General features: G+C 38.5%; 1 pseudogene; it reads right to left on the reverse strand.

Moving 5' to 3' along the window:
- Positions 1-675: 675 nt before the first annotated feature.
- Positions 676-14,538, reverse strand: LOC115681224 (probable leucine-rich repeat receptor-like serine/threonine-protein kinase At3g14840; annotated as a pseudogene).
- Positions 14,539-14,749: the final 211 nt, after the last annotated feature.

The following is a 14,749-nucleotide window of genomic DNA, read 5'->3' on the forward strand; positions in this document are numbered from 1 at the left end:
AATTCTATTTATCAATTCCATAAGAAAGTAAAAAAAATAACTCATAGAGGACAACGTCGGCAGAGGGCGGGGCTAGGAATTCGGATTTTTAGGATGTTGCAGCAGATTTGATTTCTGCTTTGCTGAGTTGTAGTTGTAGGAACAGCAGCGAATCACCGCCTTGGATGTGGACCCTTCAATTGGTGGAATGACTAGTCAGTGATCTCAGATCTCTGGGGAGCAAATGAGCCCATTAAGGTTTCAACTTGTTTAATTCTTCTGATATTAACCTAAGATCGTTTTGGGCATTGACTCATGATATAGAACCATTGATGGAATGAAGTACTATACCGATGAGGTAGTAATCCATCTAAAAGAAACAGTGACTAAAATTGCAAGTTTCTCCGGATAAATTTTTTGTGGGTATAGTATTCTCTTTTATCATTTCTCAAAGATGGGAAAGATGAAGTTGGCCGACTGTCACCCACACTAAAGACAGAAAAATTCGAATTTTCTGAGAAAAATTATTGAGTAGCGACAAATAACAGGTCAAGCTCTTGAACAAAACACGTCCAGAGCAAGGATGTGCCACTTCGCACATCTCGCCATTCAGACAATGAAAAGCTTCCCTAATAGATTCCCACCCTTGCAGTGGCAACCATCCACATCACTATTGATTGAAGAGGAAAAGTCGTCTCCGTTCGAAAAACAATGTGGAAAGAAACAGCACCAATACAACCACCAATCCACAAGCAATTGTCTTCTGCCTTTCCCCAATAATTAGTTCACAATACACAATTACTCCACTAATGCATAACAGTCGTCGTTTTCTTTATATTATCTATACCTTAAGTTTCAAATGTGAGCGAAAGAGAAGCTTCGAAGCGAAATTTAAGAGTTCCGTTGCAAGGATTACCAAATAAAGCCTAGCTCTTTCAAGAACTAATTTACTTAGAACCCAACAAACCATTTCTTATTCTCTCTTCTGCCAGTTATCAGTATCCAGAAGTATTGGATACAGATCATTAGCAGATGCAGACGAAGTGGTTCCGGTCCATGGCCCATCAGTGGACATACTCTTGGAGATATTCTCACCAACTGCCTGATCTTCATCGCCTTTATAGAGCTTCCTCATGGCCTCAATTTTCTCCTTAGTCATGATAGCGCCCTCAGAGTCCTGCACCGGAACAGCGACCTTGCCGTCAAGCATGCTAACCACAGATGACATTGGCGGCCTGAGTGCTGGAGTTCCGTTAGTACACAGCAGAGCTACCTTTATCAATGCCAGCACCTCCTCTTTGTCAAAGTGAGAACCCAGCCTCCGATCAACTAGATCTATCAAATTTCCACTCTCCTTCAAAACGCGTGCCTAGAAATAGAATTGGAAATTGAAGATATTTATCTTTCAGGCTTCAGGTACTGATCAGTTGCAGAGTATGCTCAGAATACTAAAACAGGAAGAAGGAAATATATTCCATCCCCGATAATTACGTGACAAAAGCACTTGATAAACACCTGCTAGTTTTTCATCTTCGTCATGGGGTATAAATGGAAGAAAAAAATCGAACTAGTCAATACAAATCGAACATGATTTTTTTGACCGATTTTAAATAAAAGTTAGTAAACTCGAACATCACTTACTAATGGTTAAATTGGTTGCCAAAAATTTACCAACACTACTTTAAAATCACCAGCTATTATTGAGTTTTACCAGAACAAATTATTTGTCAGTGTCATTACATCAAAAGGTAGACTCGTCCTTCAAACCATCGCCTTTTACTCTCCATCCAGTTTAACAAGAAATACCTGCTTATGCAACTCAGGTGACAATCAGATATAACGGGGACTAACAATGATTATTTTTTCTAACGATTGGCTTACTCAAAGCAAAATAAAATCTAACTTAAGGACTCAATGATATGAATGTGAAAAAAGTATAAACTCAACGAAAGTATACGAATATTTGGGTTAGACATGGTCTTGAATACTTTTTGATCCAACAGTAATTGCCAAAATTCAAAAGTACTCAAAGGACTGGTTCGGCGCGAATGAAACTACAGGGAGTATGAATGTCAAGCATAAAATCATAAAGACTGACACTGAACTACCCCAAATTTCATGTGATAGAATTGTCTTCAAATTCTAGAAAAAAATCAACATTATTCCTTCAAATCAGGCGGTAGCCCACTGTTTCGAGCTTCAATGTGCCACTAGGTAGGTTCCAATTTCAATTTCTTAGAACTAGACTAATCCGTGACCGCCCCACCCCAAGTCACACATCTTGAGCAACACCATAGACTGGCAATTGTAAGCATTACTTTATCCTTTCAATTTCAGCATAGACCAACATAACAAGAAAAATTGGATTAATTTGAAGTGACAAACTGCACTTAACGGCATGATAATTCGTTAAACAGGTTTCAATAGCTAATAATTGTAACGCTCCTTCGCAACCACTAAAAGTGCTTATGAGGAGTTATGTACTATGCTCACGCTTCCTTCATCCATCTTTCCACCTGCACTAGCAGAGATTTAAATATGGTACGATCATAATTGAAAACTCTTGAACGCTAGAGTTAATTACCCAATCGAGTAGATGAAAGCATTCCTCCTTGTTTTGGTAACTAGTGTTGCTCTGGCCACTAACAACTTCTAAAGCAACGACACCAAAACTATAGATGTCGGCTTTGTCAGTAAGGTAACCATGCATTGCGTACTCTGGTGCCATATATCCACTGCACATCAAGAAAAAAGCTTGTGTTTGCAACGAGCTAACTTTCTTAAATAGCAAATACCCAATATTCCTAAAATTCGAAATAAAGAGATATTCCTAAGTGTGACACTATGGTCCCAATAGTAGACAGAAAAACAAGTGTATCCTAAAACTTTTTAAAAGAATCTGCCGAGAATATTTCAAAAAAAAAAAAAAGAAAACGACAATTGTTGTTATCGTTGTTGCTGTAGAAATAGGAAAACAGCCTTGCGATACACGTCCTTGCATTGTACGTATTGCTTTTATTTTTTTGTAATTCACTTGAAAGTGCATCATCTATGTTAATGTCGTGTGATATATATTTACGAAAAAATTGTGTTTTTCATGCAGAGTAAATAGATAACTTATATTGGAAATTTTTAACACACAGTAGCTGTTATTGTTCACAAAATTCTTTTGCATTAAGTTGATTGCCATCGGGAAAACATAATAAAAACAATTAAATTACGTGTTAATATACATTATTAAAATGTAGTGCATCATAATTGCATCATAATAATTCCATAAGCTATTTGTCTGAGGGAACACATTAGGTAGGGCATAATGGATTGCCTTCGGAATTGTTTATCTTGAATTGTTCTTAGTGCAGTAAATGGAGCATGTAGGATATTATCAATCTTTTGAGAACAATCTCGGGTAGGAGAATATAAATTTTCCAGAAATTGTATTAGATGATCCAAGTTTGTTAAGATAAGGTAACTTAATTGATGTTATAGTTCTTTTTTGTTACATAAATGTTAGAGTTAGTAGAATGAACTTACAGTTCTATCTTTTCCGTAATTAATCATATTCTTTTCATGAACAGGTTGTCTTTTTACACATGTCAACGCAAACGTTCGAAACATTTTAACATGCTTATTTATGTTTTTCCGTGTGTATACGACTTCTACATGCAAAGGATAGTTTCCTTGTTAATAATCAACAGAAACACTGGCAAATTATCTCTATTGCCTATAATACTAAGTTATGTCCAAATTCACAATTACGTAAGTGAATATCAGAGTCTCATTACTTAATGGTAGAGTATATGACATAATTAACATTTTTTTTCATAATTAACGTGAAGAGTGGCGGGAGAGGCGTGGAGTTTTGTGGTTAAGCCACATTTTTTTAGCACCATGCTTTGGGATGAATGTGAGTCAACCACAAAGCTCTATTCAACTTACTTTTCTTAAATGAGAACATAAAGCAAGAAACTTACTAAGTTCCAGCGATCTTGGTGCTAATATGTGTGTTGTCCTCCTCATCAAGCTTTGCCACACCAAAATCTGATATTTTGGGGTTGAGATCCTTATCCAGTAAAACATTAGTAGCTTTGATGTCTCTATGCACAATCTTCAGCCTTGATTCTTCATGAAGATATGCCAAGCCCCTGGCAATACCCACGCATATCTTGTGTCTTGTCCACCAGTCCAACTTTAACTGAAATTCTTCGGGACCTTCAATTGTATCAAAAGACATCAAAACTACTTTATTCCCGTGTCATTAGCTGAAGTCAGTGAAGAACAGTGTTATATCAAATTACCAAATAAAGCACGAGCAAGACTGTTATTTTCCATGTACTCGTAAACCAGCAAAAGTTGATTTCTTCAACGCAGCATCCGTAGAGTTTCACAAGATGCGGATGTTGAAGAGCAGAAATCATCCCAATCTCAGTCACAAACTCACGATTTCCTTGCTTTGATTTGGATGAAAGCTGCTTCACTGCTATAGTGGTGCCATTTGACAGAAGACCCTGCAATTGAACCTTGGCATCAGATCTATGCTGTGCATATTAGTTACATTGAATGCTGCTTTCTACATATCTTTTATGTTGGGAATTGGGGGAAGTTGGTTCACCGATTTTCCAGCATACCTTGTATACATAACCAAAACCACCTTCTCCATCTTATTGGCAGCGTCAAAATTGTTTGTGGCAGCTTTAATCTGTGTCAAGGTAAATGAACCAATTTGCAACGCTAGACCCTTCAAGTCTGCACCATGTTTTGGAACTTCTAAGAATTTGGAGGAGTCAACAACTAAAGTATGTCCTTACCAAAAAAAAAAAACAACAACTAAAGTATGTAATCCACTATCTAACAAAGATGTAGCAATTCCTTCTCAATGTATCAGAAAACCATGTTTTGACGTTTTGGTCTGAGCAAGTTCAGTGCGGAATATCTTAGCGTCTTGAAATTTATTTTCTAGGAAAGTCTGGCAACAGTTGGCGATATGTATTCAAAAAGTAGAATGAGAATGTCTCCAGGGTATTTAGCAGTGGAGGAAATAAGAAAAATCATAGAAAAAAACCCACTCTGGAAACATAAGGCATGGTTCCAATGTTTCGATTTCTCATACTTGTGAAATTCTGGTAGTTATTTTAGGTGTCTTGAAACATAGACTTAGTGTATGTATGTGTGTATATATATGTAGTCAATTGTGGCCCCGAGGAGAATGGGTAATCTAGTCGCAGTATCAATGATGCATTGTGATTACCCCTTCCCCACCAGAAAAGGTAAGACGAAGAAGAAGAGTCATGAACCAATAGTTGACAGGACAAATGTGTGAGCTAGCTGAAATATAAATGATGCAATGTGATTACCCAACAGAATACAGCAGGGGGATGTAGTCAGAGTGCATAACATTCTCATATTTCTTGACAGATATATGTGAATGAAATAACAGAGACTCCAGGTAAGCAACTACCTTGTGTCATTTCATCTTCACGTCCAAGACATCTTCTCCACCAAAGGATAACCAGGATAAGGAAAAGTACAAATACTATAGCGGCCACAATACCGACCACTTTGCCAGCAGATATGCTAGCTGACTCTTGTGGGCTGGCCGACTCTGGTGGGGTTTCAAAGCCTGCAGTAAAGAAAGGACACATAGATATTTACCCTAAACTGTTTAGTTGGGTAGACATAAATGCAGAAAATTATCTGCAGCTTCTTGGTGAACACAAAAAGCAATAGATGGGACAGCACACTATTGGAGAATCAAGAGGACATAAAAACAGCTCAGGAGTACTCTACAAAAACTATCAGATACATGAGCACAGGAAGATATCATCTTTGGAACATGTAATACTAAATACAAAGGGAAAAAGAAAAAGAACAAAATGTGCCCTTCATTCTCAAGGCTGTACTGGATAAAACATTCTCAGATAAAAAGAAAACAACGCAAAACTATAACCAATTTTCACCTCTTAAGAGAAAAATAATAGATCCTAGTCAGCTACTATGGAAATCGATCCAATCAACTGTAACATACGCCAATGGCCTGAATCCAACAGTGGACATTTGCAACCAAACCAAGTAACTGAATAGCCTATTGATGACTTCTGGTGCAAGACAAGACATGGGTATTCTTTTCAAGATGAATATGAGTAACTTTCTCAACAAAGAAGCACCAAGTGAAATATGGAAGTGTCTGTCTGCATACCAGGATAGACGGAGATAGCAGATATAAGAGGACCATAGACTCCTCTGGTAGGTATAGCATTGGTTCCTTTCCCAGCCCAATAGAAGTGTATCTCCAGAGTGCCCTTGGTCACTGTGGCAATAAAATTTTTTATGACCGCCTTACCAACTCCACCCGCTTCAATCTCAATGTTGAAATCTTCCAACACCATTTTCCCCTGAAATAATTTTTAATCTGATTCAAGTTGAGTGTCTCCACACTGAACAAGGTCAAACTTTTTTTTTTTTGATAACCGAGGTGTCCGCGCGGCCGGCGAGCTAGGGCTCAAACCAGCGGTGATATCCGACTAGTCCTCGAGGGGGGCTAGCGCAGCATCCCACCGCCACGACCCCCCACTTAAATCATCGATGGGCGAGTTTGAAAACAAGGTCAAACTTTCAGTCTCAATAGAATGTACAAATTGTGAAAAGATCATGATTTGCAAATATGAGATATTTAGATAAACTTCCCAACCATAAAATATTGAACGCTTTATATTTTTTACATATTAGAACTGGCACTATACATTGCCCAAAGGTTACCTGTATATAAACATTGAAAACTCGCCTTCCAAGGCTGCTAAAACTTTTGTCGCCTGTGAACATTATCTCCGCAAAATGAAGGCTTACATTGTAGGGCCCATTCATTAGATAAAAGCCATAATAAGTCAGAGAGATAGGAGAACGTCGTGCTTTCATGTATAGTTGGGCATCATTTGTGGACAGATTGTATGCACTTTCAACTATATAGGCCTCTGAATTGACAGAGTAATCAAGGAAGTGACCAGTGCTACTGTAGGCCCAGTTATCCCCCAGGGAGAAACTTGAAGGTGTAGCCTGCGCTGCGTCCCCGTTGTATGTGATGTCCCCTATTTTTACTTCACTCCCACCGCAGTTTATGAAGAGGTTATACCGACCTGGATGGAGTAAAGAAACAGCCAGAGAGAAAAATGAAGTTTTCTTCTTTTGGTTAATATGGAGAGGACTTCTTAGACACAATAAACTAGCATGCCCTCCTTGAAAAATTACATAGAAACTCCCACGGTTTTAAGCAACTCATTATTTCATAGAGGTGGCTTTGAAAATATTTAGAGTAATTATGCATCAATCATCAAAGAATGGCACGATAACCAAGATGAGAGTTGGCAAGGAGATAAATCTCATGAGAAAAGACACAGAGAGTGTGATGCAATATCAGGATCTGATGATAATGATAGAATATACAGCAGATTAACTTACTTTTTGTACAAGGTTGATTTTTCAAACATGAGACAAGTCCACTTGTAGCAGAATATAAGGCGCTGAGAAGTCAGTAAAGATTTTAATGTTATAATCATCATCATTCTGAATGAAGTTGAATGGTACGCACATAAACAATTAAAATGCAGGTCCTTGGAAATCCAGGTCTCTTGGTGAAAAGTTCAATCTCAAACATACACATTGTCAACCGCGGAGCTTGTGAACAAGTTGCTGTAGAGAAAAGACAAAATCAACATTCAGTAGAAAAATGGAAATTTTGTACACATACACGATTATAAGTTCCTCATAACTGCACATTTGCGGGGAGCCCCGGACTTAGACTGAAGGAAGTAATACATACATAGATCGATGTTGACATTCTGAGCCTCCAGCAGCGAAGGAGTTGTATGATAGATCACTACAGAGAAATAGCAAATTGTTTCCAAAATCTCATCAATTTCAAGAATACACTAGAAGTCGTTCCATCAAATAATTATTATGCACAAAAATGTAGACCAGTTGCAAAATATGGACAGGCAGGGTAAGTTGAAAGGCGAAAATATGACAAGGTGATGAAAGTAATATTTTATCTGTATTGAAGATATCCAATCTTAAAAATTCGAAGGAGAAAGACTAATTGGAGTGAACAGACACTTTAGAACTAGTTGGAGTGTATAAATACATTTTTCCCCAGTAACAGTACAGCAGTCATGATATACAAGGCAAAGAGGCAGAAGTAGAATTACGATTCCAACAGCTACTAAGCCGCATGTTCTTATTAGAAAATATCCGCACCACCATTTAAATGTTTAAACTACCTCATAAGAGCTTCATTCTACACCCATAAAATAAAACAACTTTCTCCTGGATACACTCATTATGGTTGAAGAGTTTCTCAAATACACAAACCTATAAAAACATTGTTATCAGCAAGAAATAGCCCAAGCAACTAATCATATTATGTGGGTGATGCGTTAAACAAACTTTCAAAGAGGATTCATTAGAATTAAATTTCTTTCCAAATGTTACTTTTATCATTCCAGGAGTTTTTTTAGAGCTGGGAACGGCTTTTTGTATCGGGGAAACTGGGGCTAACTTGGCACTTCCAAGAAAAACCACTTTATATTCTTTCATGCATACCATACAATTCAGCCTCTTGTCCAATTAACAGATCCCAACAGGTCAAAAGGTAGTTACGATGTTTCCAGTTAACTCCATAGGCTACAAACCATAAAGATTCAAGATCCGAATGTATAATTGCTAATTACAGTACAAGATTAGCCAGATAGAATTAGAATCAAATTTGTAATTAAAGGAGACATTTTCTTCAGGCAGCGAAGCTTACACATTTCTTCCGTTCTCCAGGATGCAATGAGGGACTGCTCCAGTCAATTGGTTTCCAGTAAGATAGCTAAACAAGATTATTTGATTGAGTCAGTTTCTCATGTACTTTATGCACTCAAACTGAATTTTTTATAAATATACATCAAAAACCCATTATTTAGCAGAGTAAAAGCATTTATTACAAGTGGTGTAGAAAAAAAACCAATTAAGTCATGATAACAATATAGAGCTTTCAGCTGGAGATGAAAGATAAAGGAAATCAATGACAGAAGAAAAACTTGATCCTTGCAAAACTTGGAGTGCATGGAGAAACATTACCATAACACTAGTATACAAAGCGGAACATAATGAAGGCTACTATCGTACCCACGTGAGCTAAAAAGTTGGGCCTTGCCATATCAGGTGAAAAGTAGAGATGCGAAAGGTTGATACAACCGATCTGTGAGAGTGGCATCGTGGTGTTAGTGCTAGGAATATAGGGCTAGGATGATTATCATCTTGAGGGATCTATGAAGGTGGATTTGGCCTCCCCTTGCACAATTTGATCCAAAGCTAATGTCATTCTTCTGATGATGGCCATGGTAGACCGAAACCAGTTATTATGTTGAAATTATTTGTATGTTTTGCTTGAGAGACTAGATGCTCGAGTTGAATTGGACGTGGTACGATTTAGTATGAGAATGCGATTCGGCATACTATCCTTGGGAACAATCTATTTAGGGAAGGTTGGTATGATGTTCTCGACTCATTAGGCAAGTGGTATCAAAGCAGGTTTTCCAAATTGTTTGGGTGGACACCAAGAAGAGATCTGTTACCACGTTTCCAGCAAGAAGAGAAAGTTTGCTAAAATCAAAAGAAGCTTAGTAGATGAAAGAAGGTGTTGCTGAGGAAGCGCAGTTGGCTTGGGAGCCACACTTGTCAGTGTGAGCACAAGTGATCAGAGATTTACAAACAACTTTGATAAGGGGGAAGCAACAAATGGAGTGCAATGATCTGTTGGGTTGAGCAAGCATTTCCCATTCATGTAAATCCCAAGGAAGTGGCACTGATTCTTGAAGAACAAAAGGATGCTATAGAATAGCCCTCAACGAAGTTGTGGAAAGTGGGTGAGGGAGAGTGTCACGGTATTTCTTTCATACCCATGTGGGCTGAAAAGTGGGGCTTTGTGGTATCGAGGTGCAAAGTGAAAGATGCAGAAGAGTTGATACAATTGGTGTCAGGGTGATTGTGCTAGGAATTCAGGGATGTAATGATTATCATCTTAGAGAATCTCCTGTGCACAAACTGGTCAGGAATTAATGCCGTTCTCCTAATGATTGTCATGGCAAATCGAAACCAGTTTGTGCCAAAATGATTTGTATGTCCTGCTCGAGGGATTGGATAGTTGAGCTGAATTAGGCTTGGAACGATTCAATACAAGGATGTGACTCGCCATACTGATGCGGGAGTATCCGATTTAACTCACTCGCCCATGCACGCATCACATACTGTCCTTGGATACGATCTATTTAGAAAAGACTGGCATGGAGTTCTTGGCTCATCAGGCGCACAGGACATGCATTAAGGGCATACACATACAACTATCAAATACTTAAGTAACACTGATCCATTAAACTATAAAAGCGTAAACAAATAACTCTGTTGAAACTTATGAATCATGCTTTTAAGCAACAGAATATCGTCGATCTATGTCTGCTTGAAGACTAGAACCATGCTCTTTAAGAAACAGAATATCATCGATCTATGTCTACTCCAATACTAGAATCCCACCGGAATAATTAGTTGACAACAATCATAAATTCATAACCCAAATTATTGTATTATCTGGATGGTGAAATAAGAAGCATTCACAACACAAGGACTTTGAGGGTTATAAACTAGACATGTTATCGCAGTCTACTGATAGCTCAACTACTTTACGATAAGAGTTGCCTATTGCTTGAACACCGGAACAACTTAACAACTTGAGATTTTAGATTCTTATACAAAAATACGAAAGAAAAAAAAAAAGGCTAAGTTCAGTATCAAATCACTTACAGAAAATTTACTCCCACCAGGTTGCTGAAGGAGTCGGGGATTTTGCCACTCAGTTTGTTGAAGCTGAGGTCTCTGCAAAACAATTAGATGTAAAGGAGACGAATATAATAAGAAGATTGTTTCAACTTACTCCCACCGGACTCTCTTTGAGCATACTTTGGAGGATTGTAAAAACACAGACAACATCAATGAACATACAAGTTGAATACAGATGTTTAGACATACAGATCAACTGCCTAGTGCCTATGCTTTCTACTAGACATTCACTTCCAGAGGCATTCATCGCATAAAATCCATGTTCATCAAGTCGGTCACATGCTGTAAAAATACAAAACTTCTGCTCTAAATCATATTTATGACTTAGAAATTTCAGTTTATATAACTAGAAATGCTATTCGGGAACTAAATTGTATCCATCCTGTCAAATGCAACATATTATAGTTCAAATTGTGAGATTCCATTTATCTAATAGGACCAAAACTAAAGCTAATCATAATCTATTGAACAGATTTCCTTTATAGCATTTTGTTCATGGATAAAGGAGCGACTAGGATGCTTAGAAGTTAGAATATCAGCTTGAGTGAATAAAAAGCATGTTTCTGCAGTCCAACATAATTACTGATGGACAACCTAATTGAACCTAAAAAAAAGGAATAGAGTATATGATAAGCCACAGCAGAACCATAGAAACTCTATTATTCAGGATGTCAGAAAAACAAAGAATAAGCGTTGATGGCTGATGATGAGAGAATGGCAAAAAATTGCTGTTAAATGTAGCATTTATAAAATCTTAAAGAGATGACCAGATGGCATCAGAAGAATCGACTTTTATAGAGATGCACTAGAAGTCATGCTCTCATTCGAACTAAGAATGGTATGACTGACAAATATTGGAACACTCAAGTATAAAACTTCACTTAGATATTATGGGGCTAAGATTGGAGAATGTTAACCATTAGAAGGTAAGTTTCCAGACAATCAAGAAGCCTCCTGTCTTGCATCAATGCTCTCAAGAAGTTAAGACAACAAATCAAACCAAAAGTAGATTAGACAAAATGGGGATCAGAACCAAGGCAAGAATTCTGGTGGTTTCTATTACTGAAAAAGTTGAAAACAAAGAGAGAAAAAGCCTACTGTGCAAAACTGTATAATCTACAGCAGAGACCACCATCACCAGAAACTTAAATGCCACATCACGATTCAAAATTCAGCAATATCAACAGAAAAGATCAAAACACAGTTGAAGCGAGTAAGCCACTGCTGACGTTCAAGCCATATTAAATGGGTTTTTTAACTGCATCTAATAGTCAACCATAAACTAGTAAAAATTTCACTCATTAAGGGTAAGATTATCTACTCTGCTTGGAATAGAAAAAAGGCGAAGTCGATTTCCACTCACAATATATTTAAATTCATCATTTGTGCTAGATAATCTGGTAGCTCTCCTATGAGATTGCAGCTCCTCAGAATCCTATAGGAGAATAGCACTGATATTGTCACATTGCTAAGACGTTTTGGCTCTTTTGCATAAAGTAAACTATTGGTGAAGGAGCATCAATCTCACAGTGTCTCAATATTTGTACTGCTGAGTTGTGGAACTCGGGACTCAGTTCCATTGAGGTCACTTATTCTCCTGCATATCAAAATCAAATATGGAACTTTATTTGATTGATACCATCTTAAAGAAAGAGAGATCAGATCGAACTGCCAAAATTCCATACTGACAAGTTGGACAATTTCTTCAAAAGTGCAATCCCGGAGGGAATTGGCCCTGCAAGCCACTTCCTTGAATAATCCTGATGATACAATTCATAGATTATATTATCTTAGGGGTATATCTACATAGACCGACTTAAAAGGTGAAGACGCATTAAGCCTTACAGCATATTGAGATTTGTCAAGAGAATAAAATCGGGTATCTTTCCGGTGAACTGATTGTCACCAAGTCGTCTACGGTGCATTAAACAAGAAGATTCATATTAAGAAGAAAGAATAGAAGTATCTAAATATTAGCAAAGTTTGTGGCAACTGGAAACTAACAACTCCTGCAAAGCTGTCAATTTAGCAAATGTTTTAGGCAGCTCCCCAGTGAAATTATTTGATGTAAGGTGCCTGGAACAAGAAAATACCAATGTTATCACATTAATTTATTAAACAAGAATGCTAATCTCTCAACAGATTACTCCAATGGATAAAATTCCCTCGCCAAATACAAAATCATGAGCTAATGATGCAAAAATTTGCATCACAGTTGATGTAGCTTGGACAAGTTCCCTAGCTCTAGAGGAAGAGGTCCAGAAAGCTGATTGATCTCGACAACTCTAAGCGGAAGAGAGTTAATATCTTCAACATCAATCAAATTTAACACAGAGAAGAGGCCACTCACAAGCGGCGGGATGAATGATCACTTACAATTTCCAAAGTGTGGATATGTTTCCTAGCTCCATCGGGATTGGACCAGTCAATCGGTTTCCGAGTAGAGAACTACACCAACATCATCGGATTTCCCCAATCAGTAGAAGATACACTCGCATTTCTATGTGTTAGAGAGAGAGAGAGAGAGAGAGAGAGAGAGAGAGAGAGAGAGAGAGAGAGAGAGAGAGAGTACATACATGTTGAGCAACTTCATAGAGCCCCATTCTTTAGGAATAGTGCCGTTCAGGTAGTTACGGGTGACATCACTATTTAAAGAGAGAGATGATGATGAAGATGAAGATGCTTGTGAAGGAGGAGGAGGAGGATAATGGAGGCTTACAGTTTTGGAGGTAAGGCAATCTGAACAGTCCAGGTGGAAGAGTGCCGAGAAGAGACTGAGATTTGAGAACTCTGTTTTCACAGGACGCAAAGGCTTATTCTATCTCTACTTAAAACTAGCTTCAAAATGATTTTAAAAGATGGCTATATACATCTCTCTCTCTCTCTCTCTCTCTCTCTCTCTCTCTCTCTCTCTCTCTCTCTCTCTCTCTCTCTCTCTCTCTCTATATATATATATATATGAAAAAGAAATTCTTAGAATTGCCCCACAAGAGGAACAGTGTGCAAAAGCAAATGAATATATATAGCTAACTGAAAAGGCAAGCCCAACTCAGAGCACAGCCATATTCTGCATAGCACGTCAATATGAAAAAGTTTCGGAAAATATTTTTCGCCGGCGGCGGCGGCGGTCGGCAGCGGCCGCGACCGGCGACCGGCGGCGGCGGCGGCTGTGATATTCCGAATTTCGGCCCATAGTTGGGATTTATAAAACGTGTAATTCGTCAGTGTGCTTATAGTAAAATCTCGCCCGGGAACTGATCACTCTCGGTTATTGTTTTAAAATTGAGATTTCGCTAGAATCGCGCTCGATCGAATTTGGTCGTTATTTAGACCCCGAACTTGACAGTCGATTTTCGGGAGTTTCAGGACGAAATAAATTGGACGGTGTCAATATTATCGTAGCCAGCGTTGAGATTGTCAGGAATAATGGAAAAAGGGGAGTTTTTGACCGGGTGCGAATTTGGACTAGTAGACCTCCCTCGATATAGTTTGATTTAATTAATTCGGCCTTTGTCCCTTTTTATATGCGAGGCTTATTTTGGATCGGTAGATCGCTTTCGATTTTGAATTTGGGTCATCGGATCGCATTTAATATTTGATTGAAGTTAATTTTTTTTATTGTTTTTCTCTCTCTCTCTCTCCCCGGTCACCTTTTCCCCTTGCGCACGTTTGCCCCCCTGTCAGACCCATCCCTTCTCCTTCTCTCTCTTCCTTTTTTTCTTTTTCTTCTTCCTTCTTTCTTCTTCTTCTTCCTCCTCCTTCGCCGCTCGATCGTTTCTGCTTCTGCTCGCACCAGCCGACGCCGACCGAGCTCACCTCCAGCCCTGTCGCCGTCGCCGCCGTCGCCGCCGTCGCCCGACCGAGCTGTGCCGCCGCTCGTTGCCCGCGACCGCCTGTCACC

Source organism: Syzygium oleosum, unplaced genomic scaffold, assembly GCF_021117445.2.
Source record: "Syzygium oleosum isolate NSW1041296 unplaced genomic scaffold, Sole_v2.1 Sole_v2.13, whole genome shotgun sequence".
Taxonomy (NCBI): Eukaryota; Viridiplantae; Streptophyta; class Magnoliopsida; order Myrtales; family Myrtaceae; genus Syzygium; species Syzygium oleosum.